The sequence below is a fragment of the Mugil cephalus genome, chromosome 23 (assembly GCF_022458985.1).
Source record: "Mugil cephalus isolate CIBA_MC_2020 chromosome 23, CIBA_Mcephalus_1.1, whole genome shotgun sequence".
In the NCBI taxonomy this organism is placed as follows: Eukaryota; Metazoa; Chordata; class Actinopteri; order Mugiliformes; family Mugilidae; genus Mugil; species Mugil cephalus.
Genome location: NC_061792.1, coordinates 191,628 through 204,809, shown reverse-complemented (window position 1 = coordinate 204,809; position 13,182 = coordinate 191,628). Strand labels below are relative to the sequence as shown.

At 41.1% G+C, this 13,182-nt stretch overlaps 4 non-coding genes and 13 pseudogenes across 4 annotated transcripts; all 17 read left to right on the top strand.

Moving 5' to 3' along the window:
• The first annotated feature begins 1,044 nt into the window (after positions 1 to 1,044).
• Positions 1,045 to 1,163, top strand: LOC125003293. Its single transcript, XR_007112152.1, has one exon. It is a non-coding gene; the product is annotated as a 5S ribosomal RNA (ribosomal RNA).
• A 309-nt stretch (positions 1,164 to 1,472) lies between these two features.
• Positions 1,473 to 1,591, top strand: LOC125001472 (annotated as a pseudogene).
• A 101-nt stretch (positions 1,592 to 1,692) lies between these two features.
• LOC125002500 lies at positions 1,693 to 1,811 on the top strand (annotated as a pseudogene).
• A 101-nt stretch (positions 1,812 to 1,912) lies between these two features.
• Positions 1,913 to 2,031, top strand: LOC125003044. Its single transcript, XR_007111913.1, has one exon. It is a non-coding gene; the product is annotated as a 5S ribosomal RNA (ribosomal RNA).
• A 101-nt stretch (positions 2,032 to 2,132) lies between these two features.
• LOC125001806 lies at positions 2,133 to 2,251 on the top strand. Its single transcript, XR_007111723.1, has one exon. It is a non-coding gene; the product is annotated as a 5S ribosomal RNA (ribosomal RNA).
• A 102-nt stretch (positions 2,252 to 2,353) lies between these two features.
• Positions 2,354 to 2,462, top strand: LOC125002732 (annotated as a pseudogene).
• Positions 2,463 to 2,563: 101 nt separating this feature from the next.
• Positions 2,564 to 2,682, top strand: LOC125001842 (annotated as a pseudogene).
• A 101-nt stretch (positions 2,683 to 2,783) lies between these two features.
• On the top strand, positions 2,784 to 2,892 carry LOC125002063 (annotated as a pseudogene).
• Positions 2,893 to 2,993: 101 nt separating this feature from the next.
• On the top strand, positions 2,994 to 3,112 carry LOC125001918 (annotated as a pseudogene).
• A 7,523-nt stretch (positions 3,113 to 10,635) lies between these two features.
• On the top strand, positions 10,636 to 10,754 carry LOC125002160 (annotated as a pseudogene).
• Positions 10,755 to 10,855: 101 nt separating this feature from the next.
• On the top strand, positions 10,856 to 10,974 carry LOC125002402 (annotated as a pseudogene).
• Positions 10,975 to 11,075: 101 nt separating this feature from the next.
• LOC125002353 lies at positions 11,076 to 11,186 on the top strand (annotated as a pseudogene).
• A 311-nt stretch (positions 11,187 to 11,497) lies between these two features.
• LOC125002120 lies at positions 11,498 to 11,615 on the top strand (annotated as a pseudogene).
• Positions 11,616 to 11,716: 101 nt separating this feature from the next.
• On the top strand, positions 11,717 to 11,835 carry LOC125003070. The gene has a single exon (XR_007111938.1). It is a non-coding gene; the product is annotated as a 5S ribosomal RNA (ribosomal RNA).
• Positions 11,836 to 11,936: 101 nt separating this feature from the next.
• On the top strand, positions 11,937 to 12,055 carry LOC125002138 (annotated as a pseudogene).
• Positions 12,056 to 12,156: 101 nt separating this feature from the next.
• Positions 12,157 to 12,275, top strand: LOC125002150 (annotated as a pseudogene).
• Positions 12,276 to 12,588: 313 nt separating this feature from the next.
• Positions 12,589 to 12,697, top strand: LOC125002189 (annotated as a pseudogene).
• Positions 12,698 to 13,182: the final 485 nt, after the last annotated feature.

Sequence of the window (13,182 nt, the reverse complement as noted above, 5' to 3'; positions counted from 1 at the left end):
GTAGAAGAGTGGTAGTGGTGATTTTGGTTTGCTCATGCCAAAAATCTGACGACATATATTATCATATCAATAGTACCATCGGATCGGCAGTGTTATAGATCTCACTATGTGACACTCAAGATTGAAAGGTGTTAATGAAAACTTTGATCGAGGAACCTAAATGAAAACACAACCAGAGTGAGAGAAAAGAAAATGATCACAGAAAACAGAAGAAATTTGGAAAATCTTTCCCACACTCTCTCTTCCTAGCGCACTCCTCACAAAATTTACATAGAATGTGCCATAGAATGTTTTCCTTCATGATGTCATAGAATTCTGTCCTTTCATCAAATCTTTTCCTTTGGCCATGATGGCATAGAATCTTTGCCTTTGATCTTACTGAAAGTTTGTTTTATACAAGCCTCTGTGGATCTGTACATTCTTTAGTGCTTCTCACAGTTACAAATTGACTGCAAGCAAGACAACGAACACACTTGAATAGAGCATGGTTCATTGATTTTCGTCCAAAGTTTTACAAAACATTTCCCGAATAACAAGCATCAATGGCAACCAACAAAACAGCAAAAGAGCTGAATATCTCAGTAGGGAGCACTCTGGGAAATTGCCTGAAAGTGCAATCTTTCCTCAGAGAGGGCGGCTTTGAATTTTTTACCAAATGCTGCAAAAACCAACGAGAAAGTCGGCGTCAAAGTCAACAAGAGCCGTCCGGCAATTTTCAGACAGGCAAAAGTTGAAATTGATATCCTGAAATTGACATGCTGAAACAGCTGCGACGTCCGCATAGGTGATGATGATTGGCTAAGGTGCAGTAGGCCTTTCACGATAAGCCAATCTCAGGCAGTGTTCAGTTTAAACACAAATAACACCCAAACCCTGGTTGGACCGGGTCGCCTTGTTTTTCTCTCTGATTCATATCTACCTGTTACATTCTGACTCTACTTAATGGCAGACTGTATCATTGTAGAAGCTTCAGCTCAAAAACAAAAATACATGCAATGATGATTTTGACCACTTATATATACTGCGTTTGTGACAGTTAACGTCGCTTACGGCCATACCACCCTGAACACGCCTGATCTCGTTTGATCTCGGAAGCCAAGCAGTGTCGGGCCTGGTTAGTACTTGGATGGGAGACTGCCTGGGAATACCAGGTGCTGTAAGATTTTCATTTTCATCAGGAGACATGGTAACATTTACATCATCAAAATACATGAAATGATCATTTTGACCACTTATATATGCTGCTTTCGTGATGCTTGACATTGCTTACGGCCATACCAACCTGAACACGGCCGATCTTGGAAGCTAAGCACAGTCGGCCTGGTTAGTACTTGGATGGAAACCACCTGGGAATACCAGTTGCTGTAAGCTTTTCATTTTCATCAGGAGGCATGGTAACATTTACATCATCAAAATACATGCAATGATGATTTTGATCACTTATATATACTGCTTTAGTGACATTTGAAGTTGCTTACGGCCATACCAACCTGAACAAGCCCGATCTCGTCTGATCTCTGAAGCTAAGCAGTGTCGGGCCAGATTAGTACTTGGATGGGAGACCGCCAGGGAATACCAGGTGCTGTAAGCTTTTCATTCTCATCAGGAGACATGGTCACATTAACATCATCAAAATACATTCAAGGATGATTTTGATCACTTATATATACTGCTTTAGTGACATTTGACGTTGCTTACGGCCATAAAAACCTGAACAAGCCCGATCTCGTCTGATCTCGGAAGCTAAGCATGGTCGGGCCTGGTTAGTTCTTGGATGGGAGACCGCCTGGCAATACCAGGTGCTGTAAGCTTTTCATTCTCATCAGGAGACATGGTAACATTTACATCATCAAAATACATGCAATGATCATTTTGACCACTTATATATACTGCTTTAGTGACATTTGACATTGCTTACGGCCATACCAACCTGAACACGCCCGATCTCGTCTGATCTCGGAAGCTAAGCACGGTCGGGCCTGGTTAGTACTTGGAAGGGAGACCGCCTGGGAATACTAGGTGCTGTAAGCCTTTCATTTTCATCAGGAGACATGGTAACATTTACATCATCAAAATACATGCAATGATCATTTTGACCACTTATATATACTGCGTTTGTGACAGTAACCATTGCTTATGGCCATACCACCCTGAACACGCCTGATCTCATCTGATCTCGGAAGCTAAGCAGTGTAGGGCCTGGTTAGTACTTGGATGGGAGACCGCCTGGGAATACCAGGTGCTGTAAGCTTTTCATTCTCATCAGGAGACATTGGTAACATTTACATCATCAAAATACATGCAATGATCATTTTGAGCACTTATATATACTGATTTAGTGACATTTGACATTGCTTACGGCCATACCTACCTGAACACGTCTGATCACGGAAGCTAAGCACGGTCGGGCCTATTTAGTACTTGGATGGGAGACCGCCTGGGAATACTAGGTGCTGTAAGCCTTTCATTTTCATCAGTAGACATGGTAACATTTACATCAACAAAATACATGCAATGATGAATTTGACCACTTATATATACTGCGTTTGTGACATTTGACGTTGATTACGGCCATACCACCCTGAACACGCCTGATCTTGTCTGATCTCGGAAGCTATGCAGCGTCGGGCCTGGTTGGTACTTGGATGGGAGACCGCCTGCGAATACCAGGTGCTGTAAGCTTTTCATTTTCATCAGGAGACATGGTAACATTTACATCATCAAAATTCATGCAATGATGATTTTGACCACTTATATATACTGCGTTTGTGACAGTCACCATTGCTTACGGCCATACCACCCTGAACACGCCTGATCTCGGAAGCTGAGCAGTGTAGGGCCTGGTTAGTACTTGGATGGGAGACCGCCTGAGAATACCAGGTGCTGTAAGCTTTTCATTCTCATCAGGAGACATGGTAACATTTACATCATCAAAATACATGCAATGAGGATTTTTAACACTTATATATACTGCTTTAGTGACATTTGACATTGCTTACGGCCATACCAACCTGAACACGCCCGATCTCGTCTGATCTCGGAAACTAAGCACGGTCGGGCCTGGTTAGTACTTGGATGGGAGACCGTCTGGGAATACTAGTTGATGTAAGCCTTTCATTTTCATCAGGAGAAATGGGAACATTTACATCATCAAAATACATGCAATGATGATTTTGACCACTTATATATACTGCGTTTGTGACAGTCACCATTGCTTACGGCCATACCACCCTGAACACGCCCGATAGTGGGAGTGGTGATTGCGAGTGGCGCGAATTTCGAATTTGCACAGCGACTGCCTGACTTCTCTGTGATATTTTTGTTCTTTGTTTGAAATCAGAAGAATAGTTGTTTTATTTGATCTTTTGTGCTTATCGTCCCCGTAATTTCCCCGACGGCTCTCGGGCTGTTCGGGGGATTGTTTTTTTTTTCCGCCTAAACTTATTATGATGAATCAAGGGGAGGAAGATACAATGAACCCTCAGATGCAAGGAATGGCTGTAAATACGAAAAAGTTTGAGAGGGAGCTGACGGTGGAGGTGGAGGTGGAAGATACGAAATCAATCGCGGTAATGGACCTGCTGAAAGGTGTAAAGAAGGAGTGTGGGGAAATTTTAGGTTGTAGAATGAAGACGGACAAGAAATTCGAAATCACGATGAAGGATGGTGCCGGGAAGGCAAAGTTGATTGACGGTATAAGAATAAATGGAGTGCCAGTGATCGGACGTGACATAATGAACAGCGACATGGTCGTCTCTTTCCTAAACTTACCCGTGTATCTGGAGGACAGCACGATCATGGAAAGACTTAATGAATGGGGGGTCCGGCCACTGTCGGCAATTAAACGCCGTGTGTGGCCGGGCACAGACATTGCCGACGGCACGAGATTTTTTAAAGGTCCGATTCAACGAGCAAGTCAGATCGCTGCCATACTCCACTAAATTTGAAACTATGAGGGGCGTGGAGTATTTCCGTGTGATCCACGATAGACAATCCAAGTGTGCAGAAAATGCATCAAGCCGGGACACATCTTCAGAGAATGCCCGGAGTTCAAGTGTTTCAGGTGCGGAGAGAGTGGCCACTACGCACGGGAGTGCGCCGAGAGGAGAAGGACGGAGGAGGAGATGGGTGAGGAAGTGGAGGAAGAGAACGGACGCAACAACCACGACGGCGAAGGAGGCCAAGGTCAAACAGAGGTCCTAGACAAGGGTGAGGAGGACATGGGGATCGAGGAAGAGGAGGATCCGAAAACTGGTGGAAAGGATGTCGGTGGAGCGGAGAACACCAGTGGAGCGGACAACAAGAACGCAAATGGAGAGGGTGGAGAGAAACCGAACCCTGCTGCCAAACAAGGAAAGGAGAATGAAGAAAAGGACCGAGGACGATTAAATGGACATGAAAGAGAGGAAGATAACGGACAACCAGACTTGACAAAGATCTTTCAAAGATTCTCAGCAAAGCGGAAGGCGGAGAAAGACAAAGAAAGAGAGGAGCGAAAAGGACCGAAATCCGGTATGTGATTGTATAGTTTTGGTTTAAATGTTTACTTTTTGGTTTCTATTTATATTCAGTTTTGCTCTCATGGCCACAATAACCTCTATTAACGCAAATGGGCTAAGAAATAAGAGAAAAATAAAAGAGCTATTATTTGCATACCGCAGCGATATTATATGTATTCAAGAAACTAATTGGGACGAGGACATAGTTAAAGAAATGAGAGAGGAATGGAGGGGAGCTATATATTATAATAATGGGGCTAGAAACGCAAGGGGGGTAGCAATAATGATTAAAAAGGACGTTGTCGAAGACATAAAAGAGGTATATAGAGATGAGACAGGGAGAATTTTGGTGATAGAATTTAAATATAGAGAAATAGAATTCAGATTAATAAATATATACGTTCCAAATATAGAAAAAGATAAGTGTTGCATTATTAGAGAACTTAAAAATATAATCGCAGGAAGTGTATTATAGTTGGGGACTTCAATATAAAATGTAGTCGTCTAGATGTAGGTAAGGGAGTTGAATTTAGATGGGAAAGATCGAGAAACATGCTGTCCGAGCTGATGAAAGAAAAGGGGCTTATAGATGCATGGAGAGAAGAGAACTCAGAGAAGAGAGAATACACAAGGAGGCAGATGAGAGATGGGGTTCTAAAACAAAGTAGAATAGATTTGGTGTTGGTGCAAAGTAGCATTATTGGGTACATCGACAAAATAAGGCATCAAAGAAATAGCTTCAGTGACCATGATGGGGTCATGTTTCGAATTAAGGTGGAGAAAGAAGAGATAGGAGGAGGGATGTGGATATTAAACGCAGGATTAATTGAAGAAGAGGAGTACAAGATACAGATTATGGATTTGCTAGACCGAGAGAATAGGAGAAGAGGAGTGTATAAAGAAAATGACAGGCTAGACGACAGCATAGGGGAACGATGGGAGAAGATAAAAACTTTAATTAAACAAATTAGTATTAGATATAGTAAGAAAAGAAAAGGGAAAATGATGAAGGAGGAAAAGGCTCTGAAACAAAAATTGAGGGCAGAGTTAAGTAGAGCAGACAATGAGGAGGGTTATAATATAAACAATTATTTGGAGGCAAAGATGAAGTTAGAGAGGTTTGAGACGGAGAAATGTAGAGGAGCGATTCTGAGAAGTAAAGCAAAATATGCATTAGAAGGTGAAAGGTGCACAGGATATTTTTTGGGGTTAGAGAAAAGAAAACAGAATAGAACATACATAAAGGAAATTAATGACAAAAACGGAGAGAAGATAGTAGATTATGTGGAGATTCTGGAAAGGGTACAAGAATTTTATGGGGATCTCTATAAGAAAGGGGACATAGATCAAGGAAGCATAGATGAAGTGATGGAAAGTGTAGAAAGGAAACTGAGTGAAGAGGATAGGGAATGGTGTGATAGAGACATAAATGAGAAGGAGGTGATAGAGGCCATAGGAGGATTGAAAAGTGGAAAGAGTCCAGGAAGTGATGGGATAGGGATCGAATGGTACAAAGCGTACAAAAATGAGGTAGCGCAAATTCTGGTAGATGTATTCAAGGGGATGGAAAGAACAGGGCAAGTGCAGAATAGGATGGGGGAGGGTGTAATAGCAATAATATACAAAAAGAAAGGAAGTAGGTTAGATTTGGAAAACTACAGGCCAATTAGTTTGCTAAATACAGATTATAAGATACTAACTAAAGTCCTGGCAAATAGGATGAAGGGAGTGATAGGGAACATAGTACAGAACACGCAGAGTTACAGCATACCGGAAGAGACATAGCAGACACAATAGCCACAATCAGAGATTCAATAGAACACATGAAAGAGGATGGGAAAGGGGGAGTAGTGCTGGGAATAGATTGGAATAAGGCCTTTGATAGAGTAGACCACAGATTCCTGTTTAGAGTACTGGAGAAAGTTGGGTTCGGGGAGAGGATGGTGGGATGGGTAAAGAGGCTGTATGACAGTGCCAAGAGCCGAGTGAAGGTAAACGGTGTCTTGACAAACCTTTTCGATGTGGAGAGATCAGTGAGACAGGGATGTCCCCTGTCAGCACTACTGTATGCAATAGTTGTTGAGCCCCTGGCGATGCTGATCAAAACTGACCAGGAGGTGAAAGGTGTTCAGTTGCCCTATGGAGGGACCTGTGTCATCAATCAATATGCAGACGACACAACTATTACGGTCAGGGACAACAACAGTGTGAAAAGGGTGCTACAGATAATAGAAAAATATGGACGGGCATCAGGAGCCAAAATCAACAAAACTAAATCAGTGATCATGTACATTGGAGATATAGAGAGGATAGAAATGGGCTTAAAGGTGGAGGAGAAATACATGAAGGTGTTGGGAGTGTGTCTGGGGGTGGCAAGCAAAGAGGCTAGAGATGAGACATGGACTGGAGTGATTAATAAGATAAAAACAGTATGTACACTATGGAGGGGGAGAAAACTTAAACTGAAAGGAAAAGTGATGGTGGTGAATAATTTGTTATTCTCAGTTTGTGTATATGTGATGAGAGTGTTAGACATGCCAGAGTGGGTTATGAATGTGTTAAACAAAACTATTTGTGACTTTATATGGGAGGGGAAAGGGGTGAAAATTGCACAAAAAACTTTGATAGGGAAGAAGAGAGAGGGTGGGCTGAAGCTCATTGATTTGGAAATGAAAAGAACGGCAATAAGAGTAAGAACGATCCAAAAATACATGGAGCGTGGATTGAACTATGGATGGAAGGAGTTTTTAAGGAAATATGTGGATGAAGTGGGTGGGATAGGTGACTATGGTTTGTTTATGGGTTTCAAACAATCAATGACAGTTAAAATCCCAGAGTTTTACAGGGAGGTGTTTGAAGCGTGGAGAAAATTTCTACCAAAAGTAGAATATGAGTGTGATGGGTTGCAAATGTTTGTTAACCTACCCTTGTTTCTCAATGAGAAATTTAAATATAATAATAAAAGTCTGTATGAGCCACAATTCATGGTGGCAAATATTAAACAAGTCAAGGATATTATTTATGAGGTCATCCCGGGGTTTTTGAGATTGAATTGTATTTATGATTCTGTGAATGATTTAGATGGTATGGAAAGCAAAGAAAAAGTCAGCCGAATATATGAGCGGATTAAAAGTAGTATACCTCTGGAATGGACAAACATTATTAAAAGAGACTGTGTGATTAAGCAAGACAAGCGTACACCCAAGATGTATGTGATTGAAAAAGAGAAGAAATGCCCCTTTGAAAATGTGAAGTTGAAAAAGGTATATGAATGGTTAATAGCTGATGTGATAAAAAGAGCCAGCAGCATAGAAAGTTTGGGCTGGCGTGTTCAATGATTTGGATGTTAAGAAGATATGGTTGAATGGGAACATAAAATATAACAGTATAGAGTGTGAAAATAACGATTTCCTTATAAAACATAACAGAATATATACGAATGTGGTGTTTCATAAAATAAATAATGCTGTAAGTGCAATGTGTGATGTATGTAAAAGTGGCCATGAGAGTTTTTTGCACTTTTTTTTAGATTGTTTTGAGTTAGTTGATTTCTTTGATTTCCTGAAAAAACTTTTGAGGAACATTGGCGACTTGGGATCAGAGCTGAAGGAGGGGTGGAGGAAGCTCTTTCTGTTTGGTTTACTTGAAAAGAAAAAGACTGTGAATTTTTGGTTAATTAACTACACTTTGAGCCATGCCAGATTGGCGGTTGTATATAGAAGGAATTATGCTCATTTTGAAGGGAGAAATGTACAAATTAAAGATTTGTTTAAGACAATAATGAAAAGAGATATTGAACTGAACTGCAAGTATGGGGGAGAGGAGGTGAGAGAATGTTTCATGAGTGGGAATAAGTTTATTTTTGATGGCGAAAAGGGAGAAGTTTTATTGAATTGGTGAGAGTTGGATTTGTATTTTTTATTTAGTTTGATTGTTTGATTTTTCTTTTGATACATTCATGAGAACTATGATAGGTTTGTTTCTTTTCTGATCTATGTGCAAAAGTTGACGTGACGTGTAAATTTGTGATTGAAGACTAATAAAAAGAAAAAAAAAAAAAAAAAAAACACGCCTGATCTCGTCTGATCTCGGAAGCTAAGCAGTGTCGGGCCTGGTTAGTACTTGGATGGGAGACCGCCTGGGAATACCAGGTGCTGTAAGGTTTTCATTCTCATGAGGAGACATGGTAACATTTACATCATCAAAATACATGCAATGATGTAAGTACTTGAGATCAGACGAGATCGGGCGTGTTCAGGTTGGTATGGCCGTAAGCAATGTCAAATGTCACTAAAGCAGTATATATAAGTCGTCAAAATGATCATTGCATGTATTTTGATGATGTAATGAAGGCAAAGATTCTATGCCATCATGATCAAAGGAAAACATTTCATGACATCATCATCAAAGGAAAACAATTGAGGACATCATCAAAGGAAGACATCCCATGACGTCATCGCCCTGTTTCATCCATCGTTTCTTTTGTATGTGCGTGAGCATGCCGGGAACTACGTACGGATGTAACGTTACTCCATGTGAGCGCATGTAGTCGCATGTGCGTCTGTAGGTGCGCGAAAACAATATACAAAAATTAGACCAACATGCTCCCATAACTGTGTGTAAAGGTTTGTTTAAGCCTCATCCACATTGTATAATCAATATGTTTGTGTCACGTGTAGTTTAATTATGTGCGGCTGATTCTTTATCGTATTTCCCTCTGAGGTACATAATGGTCTAGCTGGAACCTATTAACAGCGCTACTTGTGGCTTTACTACACAATGATGTAAGTATTATGTAAATTAGTTCTGTTTTTGCGTTTCTTTCGGGCAATACAGCAAACCCCAACGTCTGAGGTGGTAACCGACGTGTGCTGTCGAGATTTGTCATTAGAAATATTGACAAGTGGTTTCCTAACATTGCTTGTATTTTGCATCAATTTGCTGTTGTCCACAATTTGAACTGACGCCGAAATAAAACGAGGCCAGTGGAGATAACGTGGTCGTTAGCATACGGTGGAGTGGGGAGCTAACTACGGGGCTAAGTTAACGTGCTAACGGCCAATTTCAATGTGTCAGAATGTGTCTGTATGTATGTTAGTATTTTATTTTTATTTAACCTTTGTTTACCTAGGCAAGCAATTAAGAACAGTTTTACCGGCTGTAGTTGTGTTGTCATTTGTATTGCTGTAAGTGTTCTGTTTGCCTTGGAACAGGCTAACCGGCAGGACTATTTTACGTTATTCCCCGTGGAGAAATGAAGGTTTTACAGACAATGCAAAATGATAAAACAAACCAAAACCAAAGAGGAGAAACTATATAAAAGTAAATATGTTAAAGGTACAAAAATAATTACATCTACTACTATTTATTACTAATACGGATACAGTTGGTAGAAGAGTGGTAGTGGTGATTTTGGTTGCTCATGCCAAAATCTGACGACATATATTATCATATCAATAGTACCATCGGACGGCAGTGTTATAGATCTCACTATGTGACACTCAAGATTGAAAGGTGTTAATGAAAACTTTGATCGAGGAACCTAAATGAAAACACAACCAGAGTGAGAGAAAAGAAAATGATCACAGAAAACAGAAGAAATTTGGAAAATCTTTCCCACACTCTCTCTTCCTAGCGCACTCCTCACAAAATTTACATAGAATGTGCCATAGAATGTTTTCCTTCATGATGTCATAGAATTCTGTCCTTTCATCAAATCTTTTCCTTTGGCCATGATGGCATAGAATCTTTGCCTTTGATCTTACTGAAAGTTTGTTTTATACAAGCCTCTGTGGATCTGTACATTCTTTAGTGCTTCTCACAGTTACAAATTGACTGCAAGCAAGACAAGGAACACACTTGAATAGAGCATGGTTCATTGATTTTCGTCCAAAGTTTTACAAAACATTTCCCGAATAACAAGCATCAATGGCAACCAACAAAACAGCAAAAGAGCTGAATATCTCAGTAGGGAGCACTCTGGGAAATTGCCTGAAAGTGCAATCTTTCCTCAGAGAGGGCGGCTTTGAATTTGTTACCATTTTCATCAGGAGACATGGTAACATTTACATCATCAAAATACATGCAATGATGATTTTGACCACTTATATATACTGCGTTTGTGACAGTTACCATTGCTTACGCCCAAACCACCCTGAACACGGCTGTTCTCGTCTGATCTCGGAAGCTAAGCAGTGTAGGGCCTGGTTAGTTCTTGGATGGGAGACCGCCTGGGAATACCAGGTGCTGTAGGCTTTTCATTCTCATCAGGAGACATGGTAACATTTACATCATCAAAATACATGCAATGATGATTTTGACCACTTATATATACTGCGTTTGTGACAGTCACCATTACTTACTGCCATAACATCCTGAACACGCCTGATCTCGTCTGATCTCGGAAGCTAAGCAGTGTAGGGCCTGGTTAGTATTTGGATCGGAGACCGCCTGGGAATACCAGGTGCTGTAAACTTTTCATTCTCATCAGGAGACATGGTAACATTTACATCATCAAAATACATGCAATGATGATTTTGACCACTTATATATACTGCGTTTGTGACAGTTAACGTTGCTTACGGCCATACCACCCTGAACACGCCTGATCTCATCTGATCTCGGAAGCTAAGGGCCTGGTTAGTACTTGGATGGGAGACCGCCTGGGAATACCAGGTGCTGTAAGCTTTTCATTTTCATCAGGAGACATGGTAACATTTACATCATCAAAATACATGCAATAATGATTTTGACCACTTATATATATTGTGTTTGTGACAGTCACCGTTGCTTATGGCCATACCACCCAGAACCCGCCTGATCTCTGAAGCTAAGCAGTGTAGGGCCTGGTTAGTATTTGGATGGGAGACCGCCTGGGAATACCAGGTTCTGTAGCCTTTTCATTCTCATCAGGTGACATGGTAACATTTACATCATCAAAATACATGCAATGATCATTTTGACCACTTATATATACTGCTTTAGTGACATTTGACATTGCTTACGGCCATACCAACCTGAACACGCCCGATCTCGTCTGATCTCGGAAGCTAAGCACGGTCAAGCCTGGTTAGTACTTGGATGGAGACCGCCTGGGAATACTAGGTGTTGTAAGCCTTTCATTTTCATCAGGAGACATGGTAACATTTACATCATCAAAATACATGCAATGATGATTTTGACCACTTATATATACTGCGTTTGTGACAGTCACCATTGCTTACGGCCATACCACCCTGAACACGCCTGATCTCATCTGATCTCGGAAGCTAAGCAGTGTAGGGCCTGGTTAGTACTTGGATGGGAGACCGCCTGGTAAATACAGGTGCTGTAAGCTTTTCATACTCATCAGGAGACATGGTAACATTTACATCATCAAAATACATGCAATGATAATTTTGACCACTTATATATACTGCGTTTGTGACGGTTACCATTGCTTACGCCCAAACCACCCTGAACACGGCTGTTCTCGTCTGATCTCGGAAGCTAAGCAGTGTAGGGCCTGGTTAGTTCTTGGATGGGAGACCACCTGGGAATACCAGGTGCTGTAGGCTTTTCATTCTCATCAGGAGACATGGTAACATTTACATCATCAAAATACATGCAATGATCATTTTGACCACTTATATATACTGCTTTAGTGACATTTAACATTGCTTACGGCCATACCAACCTGAACACGCCTGATCTCGTCTGATCTCGGAAGCTATGCATGGTCGGGCCTGGTTACGACTTGGATGGGAGACCGCCTGGGAATACTAGGTGCTGTAAGCCTTTCATTTTCATCAGGAGACATGGTAACATTTACATCATCAAAATACATGCAATGATGATTTTGACCACTTATATATACTGCGTTTGTGACAGTTACCATTGCTTACGGCCATACCACCCTGAACACGCCTGATCTCATCTGATCTTGGAAGCTTAGGGCCTGGTTACGACTTGGATGGGAGACCGCCTGGGAATACTAGGTGCTGTAAGCCTTTCATTTTCATCAGGAGACATGGTAACATTTACATCATCAAAATACATGCAATGATCATTTTGACCACTTATATATACTGCGTTTGTGACAGTCACCATTGCTTACGGCCATACCACCCAGAACACGCCTGATCTCGGAAGCTAAGCAGTGTAGGGCCTGGTTAGTACTTGGATGGGAGACCGCCTGGGAATACCAGGTGCTGTAACCTTTTCATTCTCATCAGGAGACATGGTAACATTTACATCATCAAAATACATGCAATGATGATTTTGACCACTTATATATACTGTTTTTGTGACATTTGACATTGCTTACGGCCATACCATCCTGAACACGCCTTAGTTTCAGTTTGAAAGTCTCACAGAATCTACGGACCCACCTAGGTTTGTATAAAACAAACTTTCAATAAGATCAAAGTCAAAGATTCTATGCCATCATGATCAAAGGAAAACATTTCATGACATCATCATCAAAGGAAAACAATTGAGGACATCATCAAAGGAAGACATCCCATGACGTCATCGCCCTGTTTCATCCATCGTTTCTTTTGTATGTGCGTGAGCATGCACGGAACTACGTATGGATGTAACGTTACTCCATGTGCGCGCATGTAGTCGCACGTGCGTCTGTTTGTTTACCTAGGCAAGCAATTAAGAACAGTTTTACCGGCTGTAGTTGTGTTGTCATTTTATT